The sequence below is a fragment of the Rhyacophila brunnea genome, unplaced genomic scaffold, assembly GCF_057557595.1.
Source record: "Rhyacophila brunnea isolate RB1 unplaced genomic scaffold, BYU_Rbru_1.0 scaffold_12, whole genome shotgun sequence".
Taxonomy (NCBI): domain Eukaryota; kingdom Metazoa; phylum Arthropoda; class Insecta; order Trichoptera; family Rhyacophilidae; genus Rhyacophila; species Rhyacophila brunnea.
The window spans coordinates 41,606,903-41,626,005 of NW_028232774.1; the positions used below are offsets into that span (position 1 = coordinate 41,606,903).

The window sequence follows — 19,103 nt, forward strand, 5'->3', positions numbered from 1 at the left end:
GACACCACACGACAATGTTAAGGTAAATACAGCACCGGCATTCAAATATACAACAAAAATGTGATAAAATATCCGTCATTAAATGTTATGAGAACCACAACCAAGAGTGAGGTCTACCCACAGCGTTTAAACGGCGCGGATATGCGCGAATGGTGGATCCATATTATCCATAACAATAAGTATGTAAGTACCTACATTAGGTACTAAAAATATGAGAGGAATTTTGCGATGAAACATTTTAATGTTTCACCAATTTTAGAATAAATTATTTAAACTTTATTTGTTAAAACGAAAGAATGCAACATTTTCTGTCACTGCATATACGTATTCAAATAACAAAAAAAATACATCTAATGTAAGTATAAAAAATTATTAATTTAAGACGTTCATAACATGACAGTTAGAAACAAAGAAATATTATTAAACAGTAGAAAAATGTAAATACAAAAAAAATATTAAATATTTGATACAAAGAAGTACACCGAATGAGCTAAGCAGACCCTATTTTAAGAATTTATTTAACAATGCCCACCTATTTATACTCATCCTCACACAGGTGAAATATGTCAATATCCGAAGTGATTTGGTTGAACAGAGTTAAGCTAAGAGGAAGCCATTTGGATATAGCCACGGATAGTAGGTATTCATACAACCTCAAGTAAAGGAGTCGCAAAATTTTCTTTTGAAGTCGCTCCACTATTAGGTAGTGTTTCAACTGATACAGGGCCCAAACAATCGCCCCACTCAAATTTTTATTACCGTAACATCCGAAGATACCCGGGAAGTACGCAAGTCGAAGCCCAACATTTGTAGTGCCTTTTTACAAATTACTGATCCCTTAAGCCTAGTACCTACCCACGCACGTTCTTGCTCGACGGTTTTGCTCGATCGTGCATGTTGACTTGGAAGCATGCTCGTCGTTGCGCCACACAGTCGAGCAACTCGACACAAGACGCTGTGAGGCCACCGCCACGACTTCGACCACGAGTGAGAGCGAGGCCACACGAGCCTTGTCGGTGCGTCCTCACTCCCTCATTAAAATTACATCACGCAAGAATTACAGACTTTCAATATTTTTCGGATAGCGCAATTTGTTTGATGTCGAACAAAAAACCATCGAGCCAGATGGTACACACGTTGAGACATGTTGGAATCAGCGTAAAACCATCGAGCAAGAACGTGTGTGTGTAGTGTGTACCTACTACTATTACATATGGTATTCGCGGAAGAATTCTGCCATGCATCGAATACTGAAAAAAAATAATACCCGCAAGTCGTATATGTACATTGATATCAGTGGTGTGGTAGTAGGTGTATAGGTATATATTTATTAAAAAATAGATTCGGCATAATATATAAAAGTATCAGTTTTGCAAAAAATAATCATGTAAAACGGACTTTGCCACTTTAACATCAGCTAGATCCGCCTATATATGTGTTAGTAGGTATACCTAGGACCTGCACAATATTCAAACTTAGTGTTGATGCTAAGATAGATCAAAAATACTTTGTAGACCCAAGTCTCTTCGTGATATTTAAACCATTCAAGTGGCTTTCGAATTAAGCAATGTACAATATAACTTCATATCCATCCATATTGTAGTAATAGTTTTGAATTATCACATGTTTCTTTAATATTACTATTCTCTACTGTAATAGGTCTAAAAACTGCTAGAAGAAGGATGGAGTAACAACACTGTGTAGCAAAGCAGTTTCAATAATAATTATAATGCAACATATTAATTTGAATGGGCGTGGTAATTTTGTTTTTTTTCTATTTCAATTTTATAGATATTTTTTACAGAAAACCTAGACTAATAAAATATTTGTGTATCATAAATCATTAAAATATTTTTATTAAATAGTACAGGTAGTGTTCAACACCTACATTGTGTGTCTGTATAAATATACTATCACTTTGATGCTCTATGATTCCCCTTCAGGTTAAAACTTTAATTTCAGACGACAAAGAGAAGTCTTAGGGAGTTTTTTAGACTGAGCTTTATTTCCTTGCCCTCCCCCTTGCTAAAGTCATTTCTGTGTCCTGCCCCCACTTTCGCATTTCATGTGTACGCCTCTTGCCATTTTCAAAGTCTTAATGAATATTTTATGTTTCGTATGCATACATTACTGAGGGTGTTCAGTTTGAATATTTTTATATAGACATAAAATAAAAGAATTATAAATAAGAATAAAAGTATCAATCGGCAAGTTTATCACATCTAAATACGTCATCGTTATAGATGAAGGAAACTTATTTGCTTTTTTAAATCCGTTTACACCTAATATTCTTAAACAATGCATTTTATTAGTTTTTTTTTTTAATTAAAATAGGACGTTGTCTACAGATATGATATAACAATATATAATTGCCAGGCAACATTAACACCCTGCCAAGCAAGTACAGGTTCTTGTTCATGCTAATTAGAGCCCGTGTCATTCTGGAAGACCAATAAATATTATCCAAAATATTGTTGCGGTAAATACCTATAATAGAAATACGAGACTTTTCAAAACATATTATGTAGGTACAAGGGAATTGATATGAAAAGCCCAAATTCATTTATTATATACGAAAAAAATAGAAGGCGAGTAATTATGTTAAAGAATTAAATTAGATGTTATTATCTTTATTTACTTTTAAAACATTAATTATCAAATTCAAATCAAATCAAATCAAATTTATTTATTTTACATATAATGAACATAACAAATTATAAATTCAAAGCGTTCACGACATGACATAAAATAAGTGTTAATAATAAAAAAAAAATAAAAATACAGAGAAAAAGTAATAAAATAAGAAAATAAATTAAATAAGTAACAAAATAAAAGTAGATGGAAGCACACAGAGTGAACTTTGATAAACCCTATCTTAAAAACTTATAAAACAACGTCCACCTAAATTCACCCTCACGTAAGTGGAATATATCAATATCCGAAGCGATTTCATTAAGCATGGTTACTGCCCTCCCAATTGGCATTACTAATGGCAGGTTAGTTCTGCACCGTGGGAGAACAAACAACGCATGCCCTCGATTCCTAAGGTAATTATCAGAGACACACAAGCCAATACCACCAAGAATGGCAGAGTTCACATTTACGCCGCGTATAAGTCTGAAAAAATATGTAGCTAAATAAAGATCCCTTCTAAATTTTAAGCTACAGTATGTAAGCATCCCTAAGAGAAAATCAGTCGGATAGAGCCACGGATAATATCCATACAACCGAAAGTAAAGGAGTCGTAAAAATTTCTTTTGGACTCTCTCCACCATAAGGCCGTACTTCAACTGATGCGGGGCCCAAACGATAGACCCACTCTCAAGTCTGCTTCTAACTAAGGAGTTATAGAGAATTTTTAATACCGTAACATCCGAAAAGACCCGGGAAGTACGCAAGACAAAGCCCAACATCTTTAGCGCCTTTTTACAAATGGTATCTATATGACCACTAAACGTCAGTTTACCGTCAAATGTAATTCCAAGATCTCTTACAGATGCTATTCGCGAGAGAACTCTGCCATGCATCGAGTACTGGAAAAACAATACTCGTGAGGCTTTAGTAAACGATAAAACATTGCATTTATCAATATTGAAGTCCAGTTTGTTACGCCTGCCCCAATCTAATATATTATCTATATCAAGTTGAAGTTGACGACAATCGTCCAAGGTGACAACTTCCATGAAGAGTTTCAAGTCGTCAGCAAACAACAAAAACATAGCACTTTTAATTACCAATGCTATGTCATTTATAAAAATCGTGAACAGCAATGGCCCTAAGTTTGAGCCCTGGGGGACACCAGAAAATGTGTAAAAGGTCTGTGACTGATAAAGGCCGTACGAAACGTATTGTTGACGGTTCCTAAAATAACTCCCGAATAGCTTTAGAAATCGATCCGACAATCCAATAAGTTGGAGTTTTTCCATTAGAATATCGTGATCGACTCTGTCAAATGCCTTCGAGAAATCATTGTAAGAACAGTCAACCTGGCTGCCTCTATCTAGTACTGACGACACATAATCAGTGAATACCATCAGGTTGGTTTCCGTTGATCGGCCTGCTCTAAATCCATGCTGTTCATTCATTATAAATGACTCAATTTTTGGAGAAATCATGCTGTGCATGATCATCTCCAGAACTTTTGCTGGTGTAGAGAGAACAGCTACCGGCCTGTAGTTTTCTACTGACGACTCTGTACCACTCTTATGAATTGGAGTCACCTTCGACATCTTCCATAATTCCGGAAAGATACCTGTCTCCATTGTAAGATTATATATATATGCAAGTGGGCCTTTGACAAAATCAACACACCCTTTTAAAAAAAATGTAGGGACTTTATCCGGTCCCAAAGAGCGCGTATTCTTAAGTTTTTTAATAAATCGAAACACGTCACCTTCATCAATTGGGAAGATGTCAACGGATTGGGCACCGCACGATCGTTTTCTTGACGTTGAGGCGACATCCAGATTCGGAATACTACTTGCGTAGACGGACCTGAAATGACCAGCAAATGCTTCTGCCATTCCATGTCCAGTCACCTCTTCGCCCTTCCAAGTCATCGAATTGGCAAATCCACCATCCTTTCTTAATGATTTTATATAATCCCAAAACGATTTAGGATTTTCGCGAATGCAATCCCTTACCGATTCCATATATGTTCGATAGGCCAGCCGAACAGCTTGTCTCACTCTCATACGATAAAGGCCAAACATTTCATAGTCATGCTGACCATGCTTAGCCTTCCAAGCTGTATGATAGTAGTGTTTGACTCTAATGTCTCTAATAATTTCCCGTGAAAACCACTTCGGATATCGTCTTCCACCTCGACATAGTGACTTCCTTGAAAAACATTTATTAAACACATTATATACAACATTATAAAAGTATTGTACCGCCTCATTCACATCAAAAATCTCACGCAACTCACTCCAATCTACTTCACTCATTAAAGAGTAAAGCAGCTTGAAATTTCCACCATCAAACTTCCATCCCCCACACCAGTTAGCTCCGTGTGAGGGAATTTCCGTTCGCAGCGGGCGAATCGTATGAAATACGTGTAAAAAAACCAATGTAGGGTGGTACACATCCTCTCGTATCAAAGGTAATGTACATCTCGAAATTGATAAAATAGCGTTACTGAAAATCCTATCCAGAAGTCCACCTTTAGAGTTAAGAATATCATTGTACTGGGAAAATCCAAAAACAGCACACAGAAATTCCAGTTCACTCTTGACCCTTTCACCGCTGCGCGCTGAGTTTAGGTTAAAATCTCCCATCACAATAACCCTCTTATCCCCAAATACGACGTTACTAGATAACATTTTTTCAACAAAAAGTTTATACGCCTCCACTTCACTTGCTGGAGGAAAATACACGACACAAACGTAGACAGTTTCTCCGTTACAGGTTAGTTTAACCCAAAGGTCCTCGTTAGAAGTCTCCAAAATACGAAAACGTTCGGCCTGCAACCCTTCCATATTTCTAACTCCCAGGAGGCAGCCTCCTCCCTGCCTGAGGCCTGTTCCGGAGTCTCGATCCCTTCTAAAGACAGCATAATCACTACCAAAATATTCACGACTGAAAACACTGCCATTAAACCACGTTTCAGTTAACGCTATGACGTCATAGTCGTCAGCTAACACGCCGTTCAAAAAATCCACAGATTTTGTCTTCAAGCCGCGAACATTCTGATAGTAAAAAAACAGTTTATCTGAACGGTGACTGTTCCGAAGTCAGCTAACCGGCAACCGTGGAGTTTCCACTCTCGACACCCATTCTTTTATGAATGAATGACGTGGCCAGTTATCCGCCCTCAAAACAGTGTCCGTGACATCAGAAGGGATACCTACCTTGAAGGATGCATAGTCCCCCCTTGATTTGATTTTCACGACTGTGAAATCAGCGGTACATAACTTATTTAAATAGGTTAAAACATCAGCCGTTGTTGTATCTCTGTGAAGCGGGCAGATGTGATACTGCTTCACAACAGTTTTTGTTCGTCCAGCGAGGTTTCCCCGAACCGCAACACGCCGCTTCCGTGCGACGGTGGCCCATCCATCAACAATCCTAGGCGTAGGTAAATCTTCAGCTGGTTTCGGTTGTGAGGCCTCAGGTGACGATGAGGAGTCCTCTTCTGGGGCGACTGCTGGGATAACCCCGAGTGCAGGATAATTTTCTTTTCCAGGACGCAATTGTTCTAACGCGGCATTTTTTGAATTTGCATCGATTTGTTGTTTCGTCGATGCTCGGCGCTTACTTTGCGCTCGCGTTTCAACAGTCGTTTTCGAACTTGCTGTACTAATTGGTTTCACCGTATTATCACTAATTACGGCGGACGTAATTGCTGGCGAAGTACACACTGTATTTACTCTATTTGAGTCACTGGGAGTTGATTTATTTAATTTAAATGAATTTATTTTGAGGAATTCCTCAATTCCCTCCACTTTATTCATAAGTTTTTCTATGAGGGCACTTTGTTTGATTATAATATTCGTTAATTCAGTAATTTCAGCCATTTTGTTTCAAAGAAATAATAAAACAAAACAAAAATTTTGTGAGACAACACTATGTATGTGTTAACTGCGCGGCGCTCAGCTCCAGATTACAGATGGTGTTCTGGATAGTTTTTCAAATTCAATAGAACCCTGCGAAACCAAGCCATAATAGATAATAGTCAAAATATACTCGTAACATAACTTTAAATGTTTTATAGATAGAATAATAGTTTTTATCTATTATTATGACATTATTGGGTCTGTAGTCGTATTCAATATTTGTATGAATATCTTAATAGTGCCGTTCTTTATTCGAAAATAATATTTAAAATAAACTTGGCATACTATTCAATAAATCATTGTTTATTCAAAGAATAATTTCACAATGTTTAAGAATATGATACAAATAATTTTGGAACATTTTTTTTTAAAGAAGTGTGTTTCTTAGTTGCTGTGCCAAAATCACAAAATAAATGGAGTCTCAAATCAAACGAACTCCGGTTTTTAGACCGTCACTAAATATCAACCACATCAGGCAGAGCTACGGGATTATGACATGACCTGGAAAGTTGCAAGAAAACCTATCAAGCGACCATGGTTCTTAGCAGCGACGTGTACTATACGTCATATTATTCTCCATCTTTGGACTGGAGATGGACAGCAAATTGAAAGCTAATAAAAAATCAAATGAAGCAATAACGCATGCGTACTAACAATTCCACGTCTTATTCCTTCTGTATTCGTCTAGTTGTAACAAATATGTCACTTTGATATGTATACAGACATTGTACGGTAAATTAACTACTCCATGATGCTTAACATGTGCGTATTGCTGCATTGATAATATGGTGATACGTGCAACAGACTAACAGGTTTGAAATTGACATTCACATTGAAGTGAGGCATGCCAGGCACATTAGAATGAGATTGTGAATATTATTAAATATAAAGATATTATTAAATCTTTCGAATTCAATATGTGGGATTAAAAATTGAAATACTATTTTTATGCTATATATATATATATATTGTGTGGATTCTACTATACCTACACGAATTACGTAGCATTTCATATTAATATTACTACTATTACCAGTGGCGAAGGATGGAGGTAGGCTGTTAAGATCCGCCATAAATAGTGCATACTAAACTTTGTCAGTCACACGTATTTGTTTTCATTGATATAAGAATACAATTTACAGATGGTGTTCTGGATAGTTTTTCAAATTCAATAGAACCCTGCGAAACCAAGCCATAATAGATAATAGTCAAAATATACTCGTAACATAACTTTAAATGTTTTATAGATAGAATAATAGTTTTTATCTATTATAGTTTGGTTTAGTCAGGGCATAATAAATTTAAAAAAAAATGAACCAACAATAATATGTGTAATATTTATATTCTTAATCCAACAAAAACAAATAAATATGAATGAAAAAGTGTGCATAATTTTGTCGTATCGCCCAAAATATTCTAAAACTATTATGAATTGGTTACGCAGGGTTTGATTGATTTTTAAAAACTAACCAACACCATATTATTATGTAAATTGTAGTCTTAATTAAATTCAAATAAATACGTATGAATATCAAATTTTAATGTGTAGGTACTATTTATAACGGATCTTATCAGCCTACCTCCACCCTTCGTAACTGATTATTGCATTCTATAGTAATGGTGAAAAACCAAACGAATAGCTTGTTTATAAAATAGAGACCTTTTTACGCAATTTGTATAAGAGACTGAGTTGGCAGACACAGTTACTTGGTGTTGAAATTTTAATATTATTAGGTATAGGTATATGTACATTTTATAAATTTGAGTAAGAATACCACGAAATTTTCGTGCTTTTGTATGAACTGATTTTTATTTTTGAGAATCAAGAGTTTTTGAGTCAACCACGACCGTTTAAGTTACAAATAAGTTTTATTATTAAATAAACGGTTACAAAATTAATGTTTGTTATAAGCTAACTATGGTAACACTAGCGATATAAAATACTATATTGTTTTATATATATATTCATTTATAAGTTTACAGTGTGTTACTTTCGACGGAAAGGTTCTCGGGTTTGCTAAAAATCAGTACCTACTGGTTACGTAAACATACTGGGGGTACAGTGAAACCTATAGTTTAGCGGGTTTAGCCATACCTATGAGCATGGCCCCCACAAGGGGGGGGCTGTCAGGACCTTAGCCTAGGGGCCCGGGCTCAGGGGGAGCCGGGCGTGGCGAGACGACCAGATAAATTAGATAAACACACATCTTAAACTTGCTCTAATGGTAAAAAAAGTCGCGTGCGGCGCGATTTTACTTAGTTAAAAAATCACTAAAAATACACTGAATTTTATTTGACCTCGAACACCAATTGAAAAACGCCACTGTAGTGCGACAGATTGCCTTTAACCTAAGCGATCGGTAGGGGGGCCCGCCAAAGATCCTGGCCTGGGGGCCCGCTTCAGGATGTGGGGGCCATGCCTACGAGACATACATCTATGGAGCCATACCTCGAACTTCAGAAATAATAATTACATGCAGCATATCATTACTCTGAGCACGCAGCTTTCATACAAACAAATTGATTCATTCTCAAGATAGTAATGTTATGTTATTATACTACTTTAGGAATATGTACTTATTTCTATGAATTGCCAGATATGGGTATAGGTATGTACTATGAATATTGATATCCCATTATTTACTAAGACGAATCGTATTCAATATTATCCAATTATTTCTAATAGGGAATATTTTGAATACCTGTGTAGGTTAATATATGAAAATGCTTGTGTAAAAATAAACGAAAATGCAATGTAACTAAGGATTGCAATACCGAATGAACATACTAAACCCGGTAGTTCGATATTTCCTATTGAATACCGGTATTAGTAGATTGTATAATATAATATACTAACAAATTCTTTAAAATATTAAAATTTAAAGTACTTTAAGAGCAACGGAAGTAAACCAGACATCGCGTAAACCGACAAAAAATACAGTCATATTAAACCTGTTTATGTTAATTATTACATTGGTACTGTTCGGTTATACCGGAGGCAGCGGAAAACGCATTTTGAAAATAGCCGATAAACTGGATTATTTGTTAGTTTGGGTTAGTTTAGGTTCGGTTAGGTTGGGTTAGGTTAGGTTAGGTTAGGTTTGGTTAGGTTAACCTAACAAATAATTCAGTTTATCGGCTATTTTCAAAATGCGTTTTCCGCTGCCTCCGGTATAACCGAACAGTACCACATTGGTACTGTTCGGTTATACCGGAGGCAGCGGAAAACGCATTTTGAAAATAGCCGATAAACTGGATTATTTGTTAGTTTGGGTTAGTTTCATTTTTGTCCACTTTCAATACCGAATATATCGGTATTAGCCGAATTTTAAAACCGGTATTTCAGTATCGAAAGTTACTGGGATACCGGTATTGCAATCCCTAAGTGTAACAGTTAGCTTCTAAGACTAATGCAGATCACACGGGGCTGGGATGTGGACTTACTAATAAACAGAAACGATTGTGTTTGAGTGCAAGATTTTCAGAAAGATCTTTAACCAATCCTGTCAAGCGGTTTATGGTGGACTCAGTTAAATCATACACTGCAGTGTTTGTGAATATATTATTTAAAAGATTCAGAGACTCTATTGGGCAGGCTCTGTGGGATCATGACTACATTTTTTTGACAGACTAAGAACAAAGCTCGAAGCAGAAAAACACAATTTTCGTTTTTTTTAAATCGCGTAATACATAAAACGCCAAAGACCACATTTAAATCACCACGATGTAGAATAAATGCTACAAACAAAAACCCAAATATAGAATTATATACGTTAAACAAGATTAGTCGTTACTGTTGAAGGAAAAAAATGTTACCTACTTAAGATGGCTATAGATAGGGGCGGTATTGTGAAAATTTAACCAAATAATATAATATATACGTACATACATTCATTTTTGCTGTGAATTCTGTAAATGCTATTTACTTAAATTAATATACATATTCTGACATTTCGAAACATGATAATAAAGTTCAGTGCACAGTGTCAATTTCTCATATCAAATAGAGGGTATGTTTAAAGAAGCAACAGAGAAAGCGATGTATATTATATATATATATATATATATACAAGAGTTAGATATATATAGATATGTAGACGTGCTAACAATATTAGAATATTATACCGCACTGATATCACGATGGGTACGTTAATTATTACTATGTTATAAAGCATAGCGAAATACAAAATCCACAAACTGTCATATTTATATACGAATCTGGATAGATAGGTAAGTAGGTATGTTGGTTTTACATAGAATTTTATTAATTGCACGATGTGTGTTAATACCTATAAATTTCGGGCTATAAACCCATATTTTAGTTCAATAAAAACAAATATTTTTGACTGACAAAAATTTAGTGTGTACTATTTACGTCGAATCTTAGCAGCCTACCTCCACTCTTCGCCACTGGTATACATCCATATTGAGGTACTCACACTACAAAATTCTATAATGAAATCTAAATTCTTGATGAAACACTATTTTTTAACATATTTTGTGAAAAATATGGTAGTTTACTTTTTAGTTACCAATTACCAGTAACCAGTTAGCCTGTGGCGGATTTTACATTTTTGTCATGCTGTCAATAAGCATCTAAAAATATCATAAGGTTTAATACGTACGGTGTATTACTGCACTTATGGATATCCGCATAGATTTTCTATGAACAAGAAGGTGCCTATTTTAGTATCTTAAGTTCAACATGCATAGTAATATATTTAAACATAATACCCCTGCCATATATTACGCAGTATGTCTACACGTACAGATGTTGATCTCCAGTTATTTCAAATGGACTGGAAATGGCCGTCTTAAAATTTCTGAAAATAAACAGAGATCCATCAAGGCGCGAGACGCACTAATTACGACCCCAACTGTTGGAAATAATTTAAAATAAATATTTAACCCCGCTGCAAAACTTTAACGACTTTTGCAAGGGAGCGTTTAAAGTGGAGTACTCTGGAGAGAACTGTCAAGGGGGTTGATAAATATCTGTAGACAAATTACGCGCTTGTAATAAATAATTAATGATTTATTAAATTTAACAGATTGATTAACGAAATAAATAAGATTTTTTAAACTTTACAATATTTTCCGGAATAACGCTAGAACTTAATGCCAACAATAAAGATATTTATTAACATTTTCTTTTGTAGTTTATACACAAAATGCGTGTCCGGAAACTTGTACGTATGCAGTTCGCCGTATCACACCCACCGTGAAATGTTATATCGGAAATATTTGACTGTATATTAAAGACCGTCTAACCTCTGTAGGTCGTATAGTACTGACTGGTTCTTGTCTGTGTACACTTTACAGGAAGCCAGCAGTAAACAAATTTTGAAAATAGCCGATATACTGGAGTATTGCTTGCATCAACAGAACAAGATCACAAATAACCGTCCAATCTTATTCTCCGTAATACTGACGTCTTCTTATTAAAGACCTCCCCTCACAATATTCTATATGGTCCGTGTCTACACCCAACATTGTCACTATTCATGCAATTAATACAAAATTGACTTCTGGGTCGTTGGGCTATTTAAGCCTCAGATGTAAGAAAATTGAAATTGTACAGAAGACAAAAATTAAATTAAACCTGTATGATTGAATTGGCTTGGTTCAACTAAATAAAAAATTAGTGGAGGGGCTCGTTATCATCGAGTGTTTATAATAGCCCTGACGTGATGGTAACTTACATTGAAGATAATAAGGTTTTGTTAATGACATATTATGTTAAATCCAAAAATTAAATATTAATTAAATTTTAGTTATGATGGTATATAAAACATTGAGGGCTGTACTATACGGTGTAATCTAAATGAAAGGAAAAATATATAACAAAAACACTTTTTTAAAGCTCACAGTTAAATAAAGATAAATTGACAACCTATTTCTTTTATTCAACGAAAAATTAATTCATTTGCAAATCATCAGCAAAACACCCACGATGGCCGCGTGGCTTAAGCGCCGGTCTATAGTGTCGAGGGTCCCAGGTTCAAATCCTGGGTCTGGCAAGTAGATACACATGTTGTTTTTCAATTTGTGTATGAGTCAGAGTATGAATCTAATAGGTTGAGCAAGTGGCTGACATCCATTTCTCCTAAAAATAAAATCTGTTAATACAAACCTCCGCTCTGTGGAGGCCCGTATGATCCTATAAGGATCAGACATGGTAAAAAAATCATATTGGCGCGAATCCAGTCCTGTTGGACGTCGTATTTTTTCAAAACAAAATATTTCTAGTAGGTGTATATTATATCCTCCACGCAAGGCAAGCCACTGCGAGAGTGTGAAATTACAAACCGGCAATGAATGCAGTATACTAGAGGTGTGTTTACCAAATTATACGAAACGCATGTGATGTACTCCCACCCTTAGAGCATAATATCATCTCCCCTAAATTACGTTTGGGGCGTACGGAATATATTTATCCTAACATAGATCAAGCGCTTCTTAGTTGTGTATTCTTGGCGTATCATCATCCCCTTTTTAAGGCGCTAAGAAGCGGGAAAACGGTCGTTGAAATCACTATTCGGTGGGCAAGTAGGGGAGTGGGCAAGGTTAGGGATGATTGTGAGATACGGGTGATACACTGTGACTGTTCACTCGAGCTGCAATTGAGGGATGAAGAATTGTTCATGGATGAATAAAACACAGGCTAGTAAATGTTGTAAAACAGCTCACCTATAATACCAGTTATGAAGGCTTGTTACTAAACCTAGACGTTTATCTTGAAAACGGATTGTTTTTAAACAATTGCTACCCCATTTAAAGTTATATAATATGCTATAAACAAAATAAATCAGTTATTTGTTAAAAAATAAAAAATCAGAAAACCATCGTAAAAATCCCCGAAACAAGCATGGTATTCATAAACTACAAAATAAGTTGTTTATTGTAATGAAGCGCTGAGCCACCGGCGCTGGTAGGTACCTACTGACTTTACAAAGCTTGGATTTTTTACATGCAATTTCAACCATATGCGTGGATACTTTTTCAATGTTGTCGGTGAAAACACCAATTGGGTACTTATACATTTAACTAGTGTCATAAACGTAATTCGATCCCGTCGGCATCGGTCTAGTTAATTGCCCGGTCGGATTTTATTGCTTAGGGTCGAAAATGTTGTTTTTAAACGATCGACACATTAACAGTTTTGCTCAGTATACCCGAGAAGTAGCTCGTTATAATAGTGAATAAATGTATTGAGAAAATCATAAACTAAAATGTCAACGGATGTTTCCTCATTACATCCGAGATCTCGCTATTTCCGTGAACGTAATAACACTAATAACCAAGTTCGACTGTAATATTATAGAGTTTTTATGCTGGTTGTATTAGGGGCGTACACACACATGGCGCGAAATATTCAGAGACAGAATAGAATTAAATAATTATGAAAATACAGAATAAATTCATCACACAATCATTTATCTTTTTTGAAATTTCATCGTGAATTTTTATAGTTAACGGATACGATTTTCTCTTGTTATAAAGATTAGACAGACCATCGGATCCAACCCGTAAACTAACGACTTAAAGGCGAACGTTATTCCGCTACTCTAACGGGGGACGTTATATACATAAACAAAAGAAGTTTATTATTGAAGATAGTAAAAATGTAATAGGAGATAATAATAATATGTCCAATGATAAAAATATGTGATAAGCAGAGCTGCATACTTGATCCCTTTTTTGTAAGAAGCTTTCAAAGTCCAGTGCGCCAGACACTACAATCTGTATTTTATTACAAACTTAGATATTGTATCAAATAGAGTGGATCCCGTATTTCCGCATACAATTTACAACATAGTGTACCTACGCATGACGGCAGCAAGACGAAAAGAATTGGGTAAGAGATCAAAGATGGGCACACTACGTGACGAGAAATGCTAAGGCCGTAATAGAAAGATTGCTTCGGTAGGAAAACTCCTAGAGTACAAAAGAAGACAAGAGAAATTATGTACCTGTATTATACTGAGGATGGGAATTTATTCTGGAGTGACGGCTAAAGGTCAATTGACTGAGAGTAATACAGCATCGTGCAATGTTTGTTAAGTATGGCCAAAAGAAAAATAAAAAATGTAACGGATGTTATATGAGAGAGAGGTTGATTTGGATATTGTAGTAACGCGTTTACTGGAAGGAATATTGACATAATTTATTGCTACGAGTACCTATGTTGACAATAAAATATATATTCTTCCTTTTTTATTATTTTTATTCATGAATGAATAAACACAAGACGTTCAGAATGAAAAACATTTTCATGGGAAATGAGAAATGTTATGGGGAAAACATTTGACTGAATGGAATACGAACACACATTTTTCGCTAATGGACAAGCGCTCTTACCGCTAAGCTACCATTATTTTATCATAGTATCACTACCCTACTTACGGATAATTCCTAACTTACTCGTCAAAATTATTATGCCACGAATAAAAGTATCTAACTACGAGGGTGGGTCAATAATTCCTTAGAAAAAAGCATTAAAACAGTTTTTATTTTTGTATTTTTTTTTTATTTCTCAACATAATCTCCTTGGAGCTCAATACACTTGGTAAGACGTTTCTCAATTTTTTTTAAACCGTCAGAAAAATAAGTTTTCGGAAGGTCCTCAAAATAAGCATTTGTCCGATCGATGACTTCTTCATTTGAAAAAAAAACGTTGTCCACTTAGCCATTTTTTTAAGTTTGGGAAAAGGAAAAAGTCACTAGGGGCTAAATCTGGCGAATACGGTGGGTGGTCGACCAATTCGAACTTCAATTCTTCAATTTTAGCCATTGATCGTAAACATGTGTGAACACGGGCATTGTCCTGATGAAAGAGGATTTTTTTTCTGTTTAAATGAGGCCGTTTTTCTTCAATTTTGTTTTTTAGCTGGTCCAATAAAGATGCATAATAATCCCCTGTTATTGTTTTTCCTTTTTCCAAATAGTCAACGAAAATAATTTCACGCGCATCCCAAAATACAGTAGCCATAACCTTACCAGCTGATTTTACGGTTTTCGCCTTCTTTGGACATGGTTTGCCTTCGCAATCCACTGCTTTGACTGTTCTTTCGTCTCGGGAGTATAGTGGTGTATCCATGTTTCATCCACAGTCACAAAGCGACGAAAAAATTCATCCGGATTGCGTTGCATGAGCGACAACAGGGCTTTAGAGGCCACCACCCTATTGCGTTTATTGTCGACTGTGAGCAAACGCGGCACCCATCTTGCAGAAATATTTTTCATGCCCAATTTGTCATGTAAAATAGAAATGACGCTACCTTTTGAGATCCCTGTAACCTCAATTATCTCACTCAACTTTAATCTTCGGTCACTTAACACCATATCGTGGATTTTATTGATCTTTTCTGGTGTAGTCACCTCTACAGGACGTCCTGAGCGTGGTTCATCCTTTGTTGATGTACGACCACGTTTAAATTCATTTAACCAGTTATAAATAGTTGCAAGTGAAGGAGCAGATATGCCGTGAACTAAATCCAACTCATTTTTTATTTCCTTTGCTGTTAACCCTTTTATATTAAAATGTTTAATAACAGATCTAAACTCAATTTTCTCCATTTTCCATTTTTCCATTTTCCACAAGCAAATTTTTTTTTTAAATGTACGAGAAACACACAACAACCCGACCAATCTGATTGAAACTTCGCAGCATACTGAATCGGTAGTGCCGCTGCATGAAAACAAACCGCTTACAGTACTAGTCGCGCCACCTGTCGGCTTTTCTAAGGACTTATTGACCCACCCTCGTAACAAGTAGTAATTAGTTTAATGTAAAATGCTCAATATTTTTACGCGACTTGATAGGATCTGGTATCCGCATACTTTCTACAAAATTTCTGTGTGCGGATTTTGGGAAAACACATTTGTGGAAGATTATAAGATACAACTATGCGCACATACACACGCGCACCTTAAAGGGAACGTTGCCTATAATTTTTTTTCTCCTACCATGTCCGATCCTGGTAGGATCATATGGGCCTCCACAGAGTGGAGGTTTGTATTGACAGATTTTGATTTTTACGAGAAATGGATGTCAGCCACTTGCTCAACCTATTAGGTCCATCCCTGACACACACAAATTGAAAAACAATATGTGTACTTGCCAGACCCAGGATTCAAACCTGGGACCCACGGCTTTATAGTCCAACGCTTAAGCCGCGCAGCCACCGTGGGTGGGGGCCTATAATTACTTGATACGTTTTCGTCAACAGATGGCTCACGCTTATGTATTCACTCAAAGTACCTACTTTTTAGAAATTACTAATTTTGTTTCAAATTACGAATGATTTACTTTCTAAAAATTCAATTAATTTAATAAAATTGGAGAGAATATACCGTTCATGGCATGCAGTGACGTCCCGTGGAGATAGGCAGATTGAGCATCGCTTGAGGATGGCAGTTGCTTGCGGGGCGGCAAATCGAGGAGAATCATTAGGTGTTTATATAGAAATAGGTACCTACACTAAGTAATAATGGAAATATCTTTCGATTAACAAATTAAACTCACTGGTTGGAAACAAAATGTATTAATTAACATACAAGGTTTAACAGGACTGTAACTTTTGTCGGGTTCGCGGTGTCTAGTTTACTTCCGTTGTCCTTGGACGTCACGTCCTTGATGACGACCAATGACACGTGTTCCCAATGATAGGTGCAATTAATGTATCCAAATATGTTTGCCATTAGTCATTTGCGAGTTTTGAAAGTTGTCGGGTGTATTTTTAAATGTATCTGAAGCCGTGGACTCGCAATATTGTCTATTGAAGCAGAGATGGCATTTAAATTAGACTTGGTGGTACATATTTTGTTAGTAATGTATCCATCAACACATTTCTTAGATATTGGAATCATGAAAGAATGATAAAAAATACTGTATAAAACATGGGGCGGCATTTTGGCGCTGCTTAGGTGTGGCATTTTGTCTAGGGACGTCACTGATGGCATGTTTACAAGAATTCAATTCCAATAGCGTTGTACACGTTGAGGGATATGGTGTTGCCTTCGGTAATTTGTGGAGCGACAACCTGCAGCGATTGCGGAAAATATTGTTACATATCTGTGTTATTTGGTAAATTTATTATAAAAACTGATGCATCTCATTGAAAGAATTCAAATTTTTGAGATCTCCCAGAATACTTACCAAGTATTTTTAACTGTAAATTTTATAACAAAATATGACTGAATAATTTTAAACCGTATAAAACTAACTAAAGGATCAATATTTTAATGTTTTGGTTTGGCTAAATTAATTTTAAAAAAATTTTACCAAAACTGTGTACACACCAAACTCTAAATTACTAAGGCCTTGACCAGATGGCGCGATTTGACTGGCACGTAAAAACTCACGCGCATTTCAGGTACATGCAACCTCATTGAGCCGTCCACGTGTAATCGTCTCGTGTCACTTCTCGCGCATGGTCGAGGTACAGGTGACCTCATTAATCTGTCCACATGCACTCGCGAGTCGCGACACGTGTCATCTGGACAAGCTCTAACTTTATGCCTGCGTATGTTATAAAGAAAAAATGTAAATATATAAAATAAATTCTATGAATTATAAATAATGACAATGTATTGTTGATGAATTATAATACTTTGTACTTACTTACTTATAAAACTTGAAACATTATAAGTGAATTATATTATATCTAATAAAATAACCAAAACTGGTTTGACGCCCTTCTATGCAAATCGCACAGGGGGGATTTGAATTGAAATTATAATTTATAAAAGTGTAAGTATAGCTGCTTCAAAAAAACTTTTGACAAAAGAGGAACACGTGTACTTACAGGACACGTACCATCCACGTGCCGCGTAACAAGGCAATATCGAAAAAAACACCTGATGCGCGCTTTATACGTTTTTGCCAATCAAACTTTTTTATACGACACATAATGAAATTGAGTTTGCTACATTTGATAATAAACATGAAATATAACAATGAAATTGAATTCGCAACGTGTAATACAAAATGGGTATAAATACTAGCGTTAGTTTGTACTTATGTATGTACTTAGATTAATAAAATTAATAAAATTATAGAGTAGTATACACATCAAATAGTGTACATCTGTTAATTGCAAGTTCGATTCGTTCGGTCCGGCAAATTGATAGCTTGTTGTTTTGTATTTATATTCAGAGTGTGGACCAGAATTTATTTTAAAAAGAAGAAGAACAAGAAAACTCCCTGGAAGACAGTCACAAATTATAGTCAATAATTAATTATGGATGTATACGTAGATACGTTGCATGAATTAAATTCTTTTTAATTAACCATTTTCTTATTCAACGATTAATTATTCACAAGATACCTATAAGAATGTAACATTCTTTTTACATAACATAATTTTGAAAACACTTAACTGTGAAAATATATAACCAATAGAAAAAATCTTTTTTTGAAAAAAGTATAGTTGTAATTTTTTTTTTTTGAAAATTAAAGTAGGTAAGTCAATTAATACCTACTCTGATTTAAAATACAAAAGCCGATTGCCAACAGTAACTCAATTTGGAAAGCGCTACAGAAAG

At 35.5% G+C, this 19,103-nt stretch overlaps 1 protein-coding gene across 1 annotated transcript in view; it reads right to left on the minus strand.

Moving 5' to 3' along the window:
• Window positions 1–19,103, minus strand: part of LOC147078188 (uncharacterized) — a 1,208,676-nt gene that overhangs the window by 671,268 nt on the left and 518,305 nt on the right. The window lies entirely within an intron of this gene.